This window comes from Pholcus phalangioides, unplaced genomic scaffold (assembly GCF_987345545.1).
Source record: "Pholcus phalangioides strain wild (caught in Gottingen) unplaced genomic scaffold, Ppha-v1.0 ptg000003l_1, whole genome shotgun sequence".
Lineage (NCBI taxonomy): Eukaryota > Metazoa > Arthropoda > Arachnida > Araneae > Pholcidae > Pholcus > Pholcus phalangioides.
This window is the reverse complement of record NW_028301596.1, coordinates 45579923-45596594: the sequence shown is the minus strand read 5'-3', so window position 1 is coordinate 45596594 and position 16672 is coordinate 45579923. Positions and strand designations below refer to the sequence as shown.

At 38.7% G+C, this 16672-nt stretch overlaps 1 protein-coding gene across 1 annotated transcript in view; it reads right to left on the bottom strand.

The window, feature by feature from the left end:
- The window catches only part of LOC149088684 (gonadotropin-releasing hormone receptor-like), a 53247-nt gene extending 51421 nt beyond the window's left edge, over positions 1 to 1826 (bottom strand). The window contains exon 1 of the mRNA XM_089248892.1: positions 1536 to 1826. The gene's annotated coding sequence lies outside the window, so the exon portion shown is untranslated. The remainder of the gene's footprint in view (positions 1 to 1535) is intronic.
- Positions 1827 to 16672: the final 14846 nt, after the last annotated feature.

Genomic DNA, 16672 nt, shown 5'->3' with positions numbered 1-16672 from the left:
CAAATTTCCGCATCTCTACAGTAAAATCGACAATTTTAGCACTGATTTCTATGAGGATCACCCTTTTCCTGACTCTCAAAGCGATGCTGATGATGATTATGACGTCTATTCAAAAAGCCTCATTACTGAGAGTATATTGAAAATGTGGCAAACCATTATAAAGGCATAAACTATTATACATATACTAACAGGATTAAAGAAGTGACAAACCGTTGTAAAGGCATATACACGTCTGGAACGCATTGCTAGGGAACCACGGTAACCAAAGTAAACGTTCGGAAAGTGATTGTTGAGGCCCAAAAACCATTGTTGCCGGACAGTTTTTTGCCCATTTGGGGCACTTGCCCTGGTCTGACGAAATTTTAAAGTAGCCTATCGTTCAAGTCGGGTCCCATTTGGTATATATGCAAAATTTGGCGACGATCGATCTAAAATTGTAGATTTGTATAGAGAACATACACACACACAGACACACAGACACACAGAAAATCAATTTTATATATATAGATTGATATCGAAATTGAGACCTAACAACTAAATTGAGGCCAACAACTATATAAATATCATAGACAGGCCTAAATTTGAATGAGCTTATTAATTATTTTTCGATTAAAATTTACTATTCAGCTTGAAAGTGTAAGAGTTCCCAAAGAACAACATAATTCAATAAGAAATAAAACTTATAATTAATTAACTACTAATTATCAATGATGAGCCTTGACTATATGGGGCCTATTTTGAAAATGCATAAAATTGATATTCAGATGAATTTTATAACACTCCAATTTATTATTGTAATTGATTAATAACAATATTTTTAATTCATTAATATTTCGAAATTTAAAAAAAATTAGCTGAATTAGACTTCAACAAAGCCAATAATATATATCAAATGAAATTTTTTTCAGCATACATTTTCCGTCGAAAATTAGAAAATTTCTGTTTATACAGTATAATTAGAACTCCAAATTTAAACTTCGTACAAACTTGCACGATATAAACGAGATAGGAAATTATAATATTTTTTCAATTTTATCCTGCCAAAAATTCTAAACTATTTCTCATTATTATTATCACTCTAATTATTATCAAGTCATTATCAATGATAAACCGACTATATAGTTTGAAAATCCAGAAAATTTATATTCAAGTGAATTTTATAACTCTTCAGAGTTGAAAAGATTTTTTTCGATCGTTAACAATATTTTTAAATTCATTAATATTTTGAAATTTAGAAAGATAAACTTTAAGACTTCAACAAAGAAAATAATACCGATCAAATGTAAAGTTAATTAAGTCTCAAATTAAATTTTTTTTCTAAGCATAAATTTACTGTCGAAAATTAAAGCATTTTGATTTACACAGTGTAATTAAAACACGAATACAAATTCAATTATACGACACAGAAAATTGCAATATTATGTCAAATTACTGCCGAAAATTATAAATTATCTAATTCATATCAAAATTTTCAAATTTTATAGCTATTTATGGCATTCAAACACAAGGTAGAAAATTACTGAAAATATTCTTACCTAATAAGTAGAAGACACGAAAAGAACACGAGAATCACCTTTCTATATGAATCCATAAGCAAAAATTTAAATTTCTTAAAATTTCTATGACATTAAATTAATTTAATTTCTTTTTTGTTCGGCACCAAATATAGATAACGAAGGTGGAGTTTTTTCGAGCAGAATTTTTTGAATTTTATTTTTGTTTTTTTTAATTTTTGCTTTTTTGCATCGCACGCAGAATTAAAATTGGCTGCGGTGGCGAATGTCTTTCCACACAAGTTTGTGAAAGCGCATCGTGTTTACACACTGGCTGGGGTGATGGTGATGATGGGTGATATAGTAGAAGTCGGGATGGGGCTTTTTTGGAGTAAAAACGAAGCTCGTAGTCGTAATATTGGATTTTTCGAACATCCAAACAACAGCGCCGCCATCACACGGTAAAGCGAAACTCTCGGCACGAACCACTTTTCTTTTTCTTCTGTAATGTTATATATGTTGAGATTTTCACGGAAATGTGGCCGAATATTACGTGATTTGAATCCACCTTGAGCTGAGGTGCGAAAATATTTTACACAATTATCACAGTTCGAAATAAGACTTATCTAGAGTTAACTGGAAATATCAAGATTCTGTTTTATTCTGTTTCTGTGGAACTTTGTTTTTGCAATGAAATTAGATTTTTGAAAACTGATTTTAAAATGAAAAATTTGAAAAACTTGTATAAATATATATATACTGTTCCTATTTTTTTATATGGCAGGGGTTCTTAACCCTCTGTGGTTAACCCCTCAAAAAACGTATTTAAAACTTCCTTTTTTACAAAAAAAAACCGGATGTAAACTGGTGCTGTTGGCATATTTTTAGTTGAAAAAATACATCACCACAGCAATTTGATTAATTAGAGTGGATTATTTTAATAGCTGAAATGATCAATTAATGAATGAATTACATGTATGCACATGGGGTGCATGTGTGGTGTAGCAGTAGTAGGTAGGGCCTGCAAAAAATGGCTCTGAGATCCATGATGTTCTTAAGTCAGCCACCTCATTGGGCAATTTGCCTGTTGTGGCGTTGTATTTGTATATTTGTATAATTTCAGATTAAAGTTCATCTCAGAATTAACTAATTTAATCAAATGTTAATCAAAAAAAATTTCAGAATTAGTGAAAAAAATTGTTTCAGAATAAATAAAAAATTGCTAATTAATAAAAGAGAGAAAGGATAATTATATAATAAAAGATAATAATAAAATGAATTGGTGGCCGTCGTTGGAAGTTTTTAATTTGGACTCGCCGTGTCTGAAAGGTTGGGAACCCGTGCCTTGTATAGCTGATCAAACATCCATGTACATTGCACTAAGGGAGCTCAGCCTTTCGGAGAGTGTGGGCCACTTCATTGGTTTTGAAAACCCATCGCGGGCCACTTTAATCATCTGGAGCCACTGAAGTACTTTGAAAATGTGCCGTGGGCCATTTGAGCGATTTCGAAATGTGTCACAATTTAAGTGATCAAAAGATGTACCAAAAGCCGCTTAAGTATTCTATAAAAATTTCTCAGATCGCTTTTGAAACCGGCTTTTCCTAGGAGTGCGTTTTCTGTGCCGCGTGAAACGCGAATTGCCCAGCGCGACACGCCGTCCACTCACCAGCAGGAAAAGCAGTACGATTGTACAGAGCGCAACACGACTCACGCCAGCGCTTTACGTCGGGTGCGATTGGCCAACTGTGCTTCTGGAGTCTGTTACTTCGAATTTTACTATTTCCTAATTTTTCTAAGAATTTTACGAGTGAAGAATTGGAACGTTTTTTTTTTTTTTGGTTTCCATTGAATGACGTGGTTTCATTTTAAATTCAAATTTATTCACCGTAATTTGCAGTATGTATCTTAGGTGGCCACACAGTGGTGATTCTAAAAAGGGCGAACGAAGCGAATGCGATAACAAAATAATTGGACTGAAGAAAATAAACGGTCGCTATCACGAATGAAAAGGAAAAGTAAATAGAGAAATAGGAAGAGTTGTCGCCCCAGTGGAGATTGGAGGACCCCTTTCTCGTGTACCCTACTGTCTCCCAAGAGACAGAATTCAAGGAACTCACTCGAGAGAGGCTTAGGCAAATACAATAAATCAATAAATACCCTCTTCATTTTCTGTGAATTTAATTGAAAACAACCGCATCTCAACTTCTGACATCCGTTGCTTCAAACAAAATTGGTTAGAATTTCTTCGATCTTTTTGTTTTCATCGACTTTTACACAGAATTAGTGAAAAAAAATATATTTCAGAACAAATCAGAATTGATAATTAATAAAAGAAATGAGTTGGTTCCCCGTGGGCTTCGTTGGAAGTTCGATACGAACCGATCCGGTTCCTATCGATTATGTCGTGGTTGTATGCTGGTAAATGAATGAATAATGTGTTAAATCAGTGCCATCTCATCGTATGGGCCGTGGTTGAGTGCTGTCACGGCCCGGGGGGCTTCAAGAGAAGAGGGGAAACCTCACAAAAATTAGATATACTTGAAATTTTTGAGGAGTATGAATGTAAATTTGCCTGGTGGGTCCTCCGAAAAATCACTTGGCCCTGGGGATCCGTGACGGCCCTAATTAGAACACATGAGGAATTTGCTGGATATGAATATCACGAATAAAAGAAAATCATTCCCGTTCAGTAACATTTTTCGATGATTGTTCACATGCAAATCCGTTGATGAAGACCTAATGGACGGATGAAGAATGGACGTTGATGAAGACTAAAACGATGTACGGTTTATAGGATAAAGGCCGTATTAACACTTACAGGACACCCTGTATATTAGCTTTAATTTCTGTCTTAGTTTGTCAGCAAGTTAACAAATTATTTCTCTCGTTGTTTTTTGGATCAACGATTGAAGAATGTTCTAGATCAGGGGGTGGTCAACAGCTGGTCCTTGAGGTGATTTCGTGCGGCCCGCGACTACTCAAAGTTACTATGTATTAAATTTATTTTCCTATCATTATTTGAGCCATCATTTTCCCCAGCAGACCTTATTAACAGAGTATTTACGTTCATTATTTCTAGTGACGATATTAATTATCTATTTTCTCATCACACTGCCTTTTCGTGCACACGCGCATTGCTTTAAAATTTTTTTGTGGGCACACACATTTTTATGTCATTTTTTTTCACCACCTCGTTGGGCAAGTTGCCTTTTTTGCGGCCTCTGTAATTCCACCTGAATGCATATTTGCTGTTATGCTCGCAGTGGAGAAACTTTTTCGAAGTGGATGCCAACTCACAATCACACCTCGAAATTACAACCGATCACACACACAGGCGCTAATAATTCCAAAGAGCAAAAAAATGTGTCATATGGGATGGTCGGGTTCACATTGTGCCGTTGAACAAGAGAGTTCCACACCCAGACACGATCATTTTTTGTGTGTCGAAAACAGAGAAACAGTCTTCTCTGAATTGCATCAGAAAGTCGTTGACGTCCAGTGATGATGATGTTAATGGTAATGTGATTTCTGAACACATTTTTAAGTGAGTCAATGAACAGTGTTTAGAAAACTGAAGCTGTCTAGTTCTTTTGCACCCACGTCCCCAATTAAATTTTGTTAGGCGAAGGGGGAAAAAAAGCTTAAAAATTTACCGATAGGTGGTGCTCTACTCGTGAAACACGGGGATATTCTCTCGCAGAATGGATCCATGGAAACAGCACAAAAATGAAGTCACAAAACCAACACCTGTGACTTACGCAAGAAATGTTCAACATGTTGTCCTCCGTGTTCTGTTAAGAGCTTGAAGCTAAAAACTGCATATTCCACCATAGATCGACTAGTAATGCTGTGGAGGTACTTCAAGATTGTTGTGTGCAGTGGTCAGATTGCGAACTTGGTTGAGTTAAAGGCCCGTATTCGACACCAAATCAACAATATTACCACCGGCACACTTTGATCTGTTGTGGAACATGCAGTTTTACATTTCCAACTCGTAGCAGAACACGGTGAGCAACACATTGAATATTTCTTGTATGAATCATAGGTGTTTATTTTGCGACTTAATTTTTGTGCCGTTTTCATGAATTATGAAATTTTGCATGTTGATTAAATTTGCCCTGGGTGACTATAGTTTCCATTCTGCGAGCGACTTTTTCCATGTTTCACGAGTACAGCGCAACCTATCGGTAAAAGTGTTTTTTTTCCTTCGCCAAACAAAATTGCATTGCTTCAGGAGTATTCATACAAATTTTAAAGTCATTCTGACCAGTTCTTCTGACTTTACAGCGTTCCGAAAATCGCAACTTTAATTACTATCACCCTGTATGAACAGGAATATGTATAATTATGAGTAACGTATATCGTCGTGAATAATCGAAATATATGGCGTAATTGTTAGTGCCCCCCCCCCCCACACACACACATCGCAGACTGGCAACCCCAAACCCGATGATTTCAAGTCTTCCATTAAGCTAATGGAGAGAAATCCAGAGGAGCCTAAACGTGGAAATGAGTTTCCCTAAACGATAAACATCTTGAAAATGGAGGAAATTAAGAGCAGCTCAATTTCCTCTCTCGGCGGTGGCAGAATCGTTTCCAATAGCGGCAAAATCTTCAGCTTAAAAGATTTTTACCTATTAGTCGCACAATAATGTGTCCACCACTCACCGAACGCGATGGACGTTATTCGAGGTATTGTGAGTAGAAGGTGCAGAGTAAGTGGTAACGGTAACGAGATTCCGTTAAGTCACCTCAGCAAATTCCTCCATTGCTAACAATTACGGTATGGCTTTTTTTTCCTATTGTTTCTTTTTCTTCTGTTCGCTCAGTAAGTTCGAGTTCAGGTCCGAATAGTCTGGGGGGCGGGGAGAGGGGCGTTATGCAGAGTGCCCATCTCCCGACTAGAAGGTTACCGCATTTAAAGAAAATTGAGGTAAACTGTGTCATTTTCATACACACGGCCGTAAATTTTGATGTGAATATGTTCTTTGTGCCTTGAATCGCGTGGTAGGTACACCTCAATGAAATAGGTATCATTGGGTTTGTCTTTAAAACATCCAACAGACGATACATACCTTTTATTTGAGTTATGAACCTTCCGAAACAATTTCGTTAAGGAAGCGACCAGGGAGCCTGGTACCCAGACGGAAGAGGTACTCCACCGTTGCCGCAGTGGTGGTCGGTTGAAGTTGGTTTTCTGTGGTTCCCAACTTCAAGATGCGAATGCGAGACTATCTCCTCGTTAAAAAGTCGAGAGCAACATGCCTACAACGCTACAATTATTCATTCGTCACACTTCACTCTCTATGAGTTGAGAGAAAACTCATAGTTTTTAAAAAATTGATTTTAGATTGTAGCACTACACATATAACAAGCATTATACAGAAACACAAACTTCACGAAAGGTCCACTATACACACACACACACACATTCCAACATGTACCAATTCGTTAGAAGTTCTGCAGAAGTGCATGTCTGGTTCAGTAGTAGTAGTAGATCGGAATGAGGTATTAACCCTTTAAAGGGGGGTGGAGATCGGTGAAAGCAATTTTTTTCCAGGAAACACATTTTCGAATTTTTCAATTTTCAAATACTATGAACTTTCCTGCGTCTGTGTTCACGTTTTTGGTTCTATCAGTACTAGAAATACTTTTAAAATATTTTAATATAAACTGCTGGCAGGCATTTTATATACTTATATGGTAATGTTTCCTACTAGAATGCCCTTTTCTCAAAACTAAATTTTTTGTTAGATAAGGAACATTTTTTTTCGATCACCAATCATTCAAATGTCTTGAAACTTTGTGTCTCTCACAGGGCCGTAACTATGATTTTTGCCGCCCCGGGTAAACATTATTTTGCCACCTCCCCCTCAACTTTAAAATTCGATAATTTTATAATGGTGTTCTTTGTTCTCAGCTAAAACTGCCGGCCTCTAAATTTTTCCGCCCGGGGCAGTTGCCCCCCCCCCCACTCTAGTTACGGCGCTGGTCTCACAACATTATGGTATTATTACATACTTTATACTTTACACGAGGGGTTTTTGTTATTAAAATTATTCGAAATTTTCATGGCACAAATTATGAGTGAATTTTGGTGATTTTTTGAAAAAGTTGAATTTTGTTGAAGTTAAATTTCGAGAAAAAAATGAGCAACAAAATTAAAACTCTAATTGCTCGTGTTAAATTGTATAAAAGTATCCATAGTATTTGAGAAAAAAAAATTGAGTGCCTAAAAGTGAATAGAAAATTTTTAAATGTTTCTTAAAGGGAGAAGACTTTTCCCATAGGAAAGCACGACAGGCCAAGATCGTGCACCAACCCCCTTAAGCGGCAATTAGAAGTCACCAAACCCCCATTTCAAAATGTTGTATCCTTTTTTTTAATTAAGTACGTTTTCCTCCGATTTTCAGCAGGTGCAAACTAAAGGGAAGGGTATAGGGAAAAGTTTCCCCCATTTGAGAAATAATTTTTACTTAATATATAGATCTTGTCTATATATACTAAACTAAAAGGCTTTTGTGGAGACGAGATATCTCGTCAATCTATTTAAATTTTAGTTCGGAAAAAAAACACTAGAATCTTAGAGAAAAAATGCCATAAAAGTAGTAAAAAATAGATTATCAGCAAAATTAATTAAAATGTTTAGGGTTATCCGTTACTTGTTAACTTTCAAGTTACCCCAAAGTTACGGTATTTAAAAGGTGAATTCTCTCTTCCCCTCTTTTTCATAGAAAAGACTCGATTCCTTCTTCCGGGTAATATATATCCTTCCGTTTTGGGTTTTTTCCTAGGAAATTCTCACTATGTATTCTGTGAGACTTAAAATACTTTTGTTTTCGTTGTTATTGGACACGAAATGTCAACTTTTTCTCGCTTCCTGTCATTGGTATAAACGAGAGAGAGAGAGAAAAAAAAATCTCTTCACACAAAGAAAGAATTTACGCGTCCATTGATTTCCATTGACGTCACGAATTTACTTCACTTCACCAAAAAAATAGCCGGCTTTCGCGAACAGCCTTTTTTGTAAAAAAAATTAATTAAGGATTATTCAAGATGGAATTAGAAATTTTAATTAATACGAAAATTGGTTTCCCAGAGTCTTATATAGATATATACGGCGTATTTTATGGATTCTTTTTCTCTTTATCTTGAATCATTTCTTATATTTGTTAAGAAAAAACAAAATCCCTTGTAGTCTTAAATCGTCAATATCCAACAAGGGAAATGGAAAACCACGGAAAACAAGTCTTTCCCCGGGTAAATACTTCCGTCTGAAACACCTTAGCGTGGGAAGATGCATCCGAACCTACGCATTTGTTGTTACATCTGCAAACAAAGCGGAGAGATCTTTCAAAATAGCGTCTTTTTTTTGTATTTGTTGTTGTTTTTCAAGATAAATTTGATAAATGCGTGTTAAAATGAATTTCACTTCTAGGTTCTTCCCTAATGATTTATGGCTTTTGATTCGACCCGGCTGTTCTTCGGCTAAGAAAGGTATCGATATCCCATTTAATAAAATAGTGTTTGTTTACTCTGAGCTTTTCTCCCTCGTCCTGCGAGTTTATTCCTCTCCCCAGGGCCGAACAACCAGGCGCGGGGCCAGCTGGTGCGTCTCAACGATTTCTGGGCACCAGAAATGTTCAAGGCACCCTTTGTCCTGATTTTGCTGTATACAAGGTGTTCTGTTAATGGACCGACAAACTCGGAAGGTTGTTAGTAGGCATCAAGAGCAACAAACATTGCAATGGAACATGGTGTCGCAAACCACGTTGAGAGGGTGAAAATCGCGAAAAACGCATGCAGGTCTCGACGTCACGCTGGAACGACAAAAAGTACAATAAATAACTACAAAAAGATTTATTTGATTAATTATTACGAGAGTTTTTGGAAGTGGGGCCGCTGACGTCATTGCGCAGTCTACAATGATGTGAAAACGACTCCCGGACGCGCTCGAAGATACCAGTTATGCTTTTGATGTCTGCCGCAGCGAGATGATCCGCGTTATGAGATCCTCCGGTCTGTCCACAGGCGTCTCATAAACGTCGTCCGCAGTGCGTGATCCTACCCCAGCGCATGCGTTTCGCGACGCTGCTTACGTCAGATATGGTGAGGGCATGGCCCCCACATCCTGAAGCAGGGCCTCTAGGCTGGGATCTTTTACGGGCCCCCCGACCAGACTTTCACGCGGGCTTCCTTTATGATGAATTTATAGCGTGAAAAAACAAAAAAATGATTAAAATCCTCACGGGCCCCAGGGCTGGAGCCTTGTCAGCCCACCCCTTGTGGGGGCCATGGGTGAGGGAACCCACGAACGCATTCAGCGGTCAACTGACACGCACCTTTCATCTCCCCTGGACTCAGAGCCTGCATGCGTCTTTCGCGATTTCCACCCTCTCAACGTGGTTTGCGACACCATGTTCCATTGCAATTTTTGTTCCTCTTGATGTCTACTAACAATCCTCTGAGTTTGTCAGTCCATTAACAGAACACCCTGTATGTCTTATCGGTCAGATTGGGACCAAAATGCATTATGCGACAGCCTGCGCTCACACAGCTCATCTGCATTTCAGGGCCCCTGCTGAACGCTAGACAGCGACCTGGATAAAATGGATTCTCAAAAGACCGGAACTAACCAAACGGTTAGCAAACCTCATCACCTTCCTCAGCGACCACCCAGAAAAGGCCAAGCTGATGGGGATCCCGGATGATGATTAAGAAAGGATGGATTCGGACACCCCAGTGCCCCCCCCCCCCCCGGAGATCAGCTACACTGACAACAAGGCAAGTGTACACAGAGATCCAGTCGGACGCAGAAGGATAGAACCTGGAACTTGCGCAGAACCACTAATGACATGAGTTAGGTTCTCCTCCTTTGGGTCCCATGATAGGGCTCCCGAATTTTCTTTTTGTAATTTTGCATTTACACATTGTGAATTGTATTTTTGAAACTCGAATGAATGTATATTGTCATAATGATTGTATGCATAACGAGTTACACGATGTATAACGATTAACGAATTTATATTGTACCCTTACGATAAGGGGGGGGGGGGGGGCGATCTCGATCCTTGGCTTTCAGAATTTTCTCCGGCACGATCGCACCCTCCGGGGTAATGAGTTAAAATCGCTTAAGCGACAGAGCTTGGTCGTGCTCAGTCTGTTCAGGCGGGTTTTCTTAGGAATAGGTTTTTTACGCCACGTGAACCGAACTGGGTCATTTCGCGTCGGCAGAAACGCGTTACATAATCACGCTACGCGTTTGTGTTTTCTTAGCGTGGTGCATCAGATCAGGGCGGCTATAGGATAGTATATGGGCCTCGCATCAGCTACTCTGTCGTCTTCATGCTCTGGTTTGAAAGGGAGGCAAAGAAAACACAACAAAATGAAGAGAAGATCGGTGAAACGCGCAGCGCCCGACGCATTTGACTCCTCCGGGAGCAGTCCGCCAATCACGCCCAACGTAAAGCGCTGTCGTGAGCCGTATTGCGGGAAAAAAAAGTCGTACTGCTTTTCTTATTGGTGAGTGGACGGCGTGTCGCGCTGGGCGATTGACGTTGCGAACGGTATATTTCCCCCCCCCCCCAACTTTTATCAAATATTTGCACATTTTTTCCCTTAACTTTCCAGGTCACCGAGAGCCCCTGCCCCTGATTTATATATTATCAGATCGGCAATGACAACCATTAAATCTGACTTTATGCAGAAAATAATCTCGAGTTTTCTAATTCACCGACATGGCTGATGCATTATGCCAGTGTTTCGTCCATGGTTTCCTTTGGGCCATATTCTTTTCTCGTGGCCCCTGCATTGTTCAAGGGCCCTATTCTTAGAAGCGAGGAGAGACGCATTTATAGTTTTGCCGCCTCTGGGCTATATATACATGTGAATTTTTCCGCCTTTCTCCCATTACAATTTAATTTTCTTGACTACTCTTTCCTCGAATTCGCCACTCTTTGGGGGACTTGGCCTCCACTCACTCCTGCAAGTACACCTAAGTCACTCTTTTGGTTACATTCTCTCTAAGTCACTCTTTTGGTTACATTCTCTCTAAGTCACTCTTTTAGTCATTCTCATGCTTGCGCACTGTTTTGATCACTGCCATGCTTGCACACTGTTTTGGTCACTCACATATTCACATACTTTCACATGCTCTAGGTCACTCACATATTCACATACTTGCACATGCTCTAGGTCACTCACATATTCACATACTTTCACATGCTCTAGGTCACGCTTTTGGTCCCTCGCTTTATAGGTTACTCTTTTGATCATTTACACTTTTACACATGCTCTGTGTTAGTTTTTGGATATTCGCATGCTTCTAGGTCTCTCTTTTTTGATCACTCATATGCTTTTACACTCTCTAGGACACTCTTTTGGTCATTCACACGCTTGGTCACTCACTTATCTAGTCCTTCCCTCTGCAAGTCCCTCTTTTGGTCATTTACATGCTTGCTCACGCTCTAAGTCACTCTTTTGCTCACTCACGTGCTTGCAAACTTTCTAGGTCACTCACTAACCTAGTAACTTACTGTCTGGGTAGAGGCGGATTTACCGAGATTTATACAAATTTTGCCGTCCTTCTCCCACATATTCTACTAATTTTCTTGGCCACTCATTCCTCAAATTTTCAGCCCTCTGAACTTGCCGTCCTAGGTTTAGCCACTCCCCCTCCCCCAGTAAATACGCCACACTTGAAGCGAGATCCCTTCAAATTATGGCAAAATATCGTGAATTTGTTTAGAGTAAATTTATACTGGGAATTCTTTTTTTCTTTAAGCAAAGTCGGCCTCCAGGCAAGAGTTTAGTGAACTTTGTGGAGTGATATCAGCAGACCGTTTCAAGGCAATGGGCTACCACAGTGGTTGTCAAACATACGAGACGGGCCATTCAGGGGAACTTGAAAAATAATCAGCAATAGAGGAAAAAACGAGAAAAGATAATTAGAAAAAAAAAAGCGAAAACTTTTAGTTAAGACAGCGTTTCTACAAACTTTTATCACCCGCAGATCCCTTGCCGAATTCACGGTTCATCAGCGGCTCCCCTAAATTGTTCAGTAGATATTTTCACATATAAAATAACCACTTCAATGCATAAACAGGCACACAAATCAATATCTCCAGCTCTCCCCGACGCACACTTAGAGAAACACTATGCTCTACCGGGAAAAGAGATGCTCTCGAGACCCGTACTGAACTGGAAGTAACAGCGTATGTATTGATATCCTTTAGACTTTCCGACGGGCCTGCGAATGCCATGTTCCAGCCTAAAAGCAAACTCATCTTTAGCAGCTTTAAGTTGAGTCGAACCAAGTCTCTAACTTTTGAGCAGACTGGGGGACCAAATGTCTCAATGTGAAGAACAGTAGTATCATGAGTTAGTATCATGCTTAATTTTGACAGAATAAGATTTTACTTTTGTTATGTCCGAAAATTCTGACAATAAATTGCGGTACTTGGTATTTCCAACAATTGTTTTTACTCTTCATTCGAATGTCGGTAAAATTTCCCTACGTTGTTGACATGATATGAGTGGGTCAATTACTTTGAGATTTTTGATATCCACTAACAAACCGTACCTTTGTAAGAAGTAATCGGCGCAAAGTATGGGCTTTTATGACATCCACAATAATAAATGCGAAGGTAAACTTTCTGCACAAGTTAATATCAGTCGATAATAATTTAGCACCGTAAGTTTTTATAGCAGCATTCAAAACAGGCAGATGGGGACCTGCAGTTTCTAAAGGTTCTAGGCCTATCAAAAGGCTAACATCAGAACCACTATCTAGTAAAAATTGCTTTCACGGTCCTGAATGAATAGTGGGACAGAGCGGGGGTCATGGTTGGTCTGGTGGTGGTCCTGAATGAATACTCGGCGACTAATTTACCCACTCTGACTTGGATCCACCGTATTCAGAGCTGGGCACATCAGTTTAAAATCATCGTAAAAACAAGGTTCGATGCATCGATCAGCTTTATTGTCAAATTTCTTGTGATACCAGCATAGTATAGAATTTTGCGAAATTTTCGGCTGATTTGAATTTTCTGTTTTGCGAAACGGTGATCGCTTACCTGAACCAGAATGATATCTAGATTGTTTGAATAAAAGGTCGACTTTATGTGACAAGCACTTATTCATAGTTTTCAAAACATCAATTTGAGTTAGTAAAGAATTGAAGTTTTCTTCAATTCACAGTTCAATTCACTTCAAACACAGTTGCAATATGGACTTTCGAAATTAGCTACATCAAAAATTTTGTCCGTAACATCAGTGAGGCCTATATTGGCGACTATTGATATCTTTATCAATAGTGCTCGAAATCGACTGGACGGATGTTGGCAAATGCGAAAGCCAGATATACATGTATTTAAGTCCAGTGTCAGAAAATTCTGTTCCCGCAAGGTCACGAATTTTGCAAAGGAAAGCAGAAGACTGAATTGCCCATGCTCAAGTCCTTTAAAAGCGATTGAATGAGTTTGACTTAATAATAATAAACGCTAAATTCTTTGATCAGCCTGTCTTTGATTTCAGAGTACGGACTGACTGCATCAGGGTTCCTAATCAAATCTGCGACAACAAGCGTTGTCTGCTGATCGAGTGCCGCGGTTAATGTGGGCAAATATTTAGTGGATTCGGCTATTATTCCAGAAAGGGAAAAACTAGCCTCCACTTACACAAAATACAAATTTTGGTTATCCTCCAAAAATTTGGTAGATGGACGGAAATTTTATTGACAAAGACAGGTTAAGAAGTTGCGCGTTTCCGAAGTCATGTTGGCTTAAAAAACAAAATAGTCGACGTCCTTTATTAGAATCATAGATAATGTTATCATTCAGGTATTGTTATCACTTTTGCAAGGAACGGAACGGACCAATACCATAACGTGAACAAATTCGTTTATTGTTATAGGGACTTCGGTTTATGTCATCAAATTTTTTTTCCGCTGACAATTTTTTTGCGCATTTTTGAAGACAAAGATTGACCAAACTTATTTTTCCCCTGTATCGTTAGCAACCTACAAGACTACATAGGAGGCTAGAAGGTGTTCTCTCCTTCCGCCCCTGTTGTCAAACATTTCCGTACTAATCAGTATTCCGTATCGTAATCAGTCAGTATATTTCTCGCTGCGATCCATGTACGTGTGGATCTGCTCTTTTGCAATGATCTTCCTATAGTTAAGGCAAATGTATGACGAAAAAACCCCTTTCCCTCAGTTCTTGATCAGTTTCTTTCAGTTGACCAAATTCAATTTTTTTTTTTTTTTTTTCAGAGAGACTTTCTCAAGGGATTTACGGAAACGTATTGTACGTTGAAAAAAATATACATATGTATCGTAATTCGTGATATACATTGAACAGTCGATTCTAACGCCTCCCAATGACCGAATAACAAAAATGCAGGATTTTGGTTCTTGGGGTGGGGGGAGTCCCGGTTTAGAATGTGGGAAAGAAAAAAAAAATTTTCCCTCCACTTTACCATACGTCCCGAAAAAACCGAACGGGATGTATGGCCACCATACTTGCAAACAGGACTTTTCGGATGTAGTTATCATTCGGTTATTATTATAATGAAACCCGAGTCCCGCTGCGATCAAATTAAGCGGCGTAGACTGCAATCACAAAATTTTACATGCATCAAAATATAGTATATATTCAGAAATGTGATAGGGAAAAAAAATACTCATCAATGTAAGCATACAATATTAGTAACATAAAATATTAGAAAATCAAAATCAAATTGTACTTGCATAACATAGTCCGAAACAGAATGTTATATCCATATCCCAACGAGCGAGTTGAAACACATTCACTAGTAGGTGAGAAGGAAAAACGAAAAATTATCCTGCGTGTTAAAAATTAACTTTAGCGTTAAATTGACCAGGTCACCAGTTTTAAAAGGGATGCACGACTCTAAAATATGTCTCTTTTAATTATAAAATACATACTATTTATATATACTGTTATTATACTATTCTTAATTTTAACTTTAAGAATTTGACGCAAATGGAGTACATTTTGAGATGTGGCTGATAGCGCAGCTCAAGAAATAATGACAAAATATATCAGTAACACATTGGTTTAGTCTACCAAGAGCAGCTCGGCTCTTCTCGGAATCTGCCCCAGCAGTTGTGATGATGTCACTGTTGATATTTAGGAGTGGGGGACTAAATAAAAAAAAGGGAGAGAGAAAGAAAAACGGAAGTGCGCGTGGGAGGAAGAGCAGGCCCGTAACTAGGCTTGGGCGACTGCCCCAGGGCTTTGAACCGAATGGTGGTACCCACAAAAATTTACATTTGTTTTGCATAATAATAATCCTTTGAAGAGGTGGGGCGGGTTGACTAAGAAGGCCCACTACGGGCCTGAGGAAGAGTATACCCCCCCCACAACAGGCCCATGAGTTTAGATGGCCATATGCAGAGGCGTACGCAGGGAAGTACGGGACACGGAAGTATAGGGGATCGTTCACCCCCCCCCCTCCTCCAAGCCAACCGAAAATTCGTTTTTTTAAATATTTCTGTAAAAAAATGAAATATCGAAATAAAATGTGTCTTTTTTTTTTTTAAATCAATTTCTGTTAATTTAAATGCTTTTTGAAGGCTGATAACTCAAAAAAGTTTCTCTGGAAGAAATTCCTTGTGCCCCCTCCCCCCAAAAGGTCGATCTTGTGCTAATACACCACTGGTTCTTAACCTTTTTTTCTTTCCCGCACCCCAGTGCAATGTGACAACTTCCTGCAGCCCTTGGATAATGAGTTTTTTCAGTTAGAAAATGTATTTTTCTGCAATTAATTACGTTTATTTACTCATTAATTAACTTATATGAATTCTTTTACTAATTACTCAATGCCCTTTTCGGCTATGGCTAATATTAAATTTTGAAATTAATTCAAAACGAAACAAAACAAATTTCGGTTGAGAAATGAAAAACAAGTACGATTGCTAATCGAGGAAAAAACTTTTACAACGTAAATTTTTTCATTTTACAAATGCAACTGTTACTGTCCACTTTTATTGTATCATCGAGAACATAACATGTTGAATCAGCGTTATCTTCAGGTCTGTCTAGTCACAAAAAATTCTCTCGCGCAGTCCCCGCACTTGGCGACCGTTGGCCACAGTCTTTGGTGAGCCGCCGCACACTCCCCCCCTAGTAGCGAACTTACGGTTCGAAACG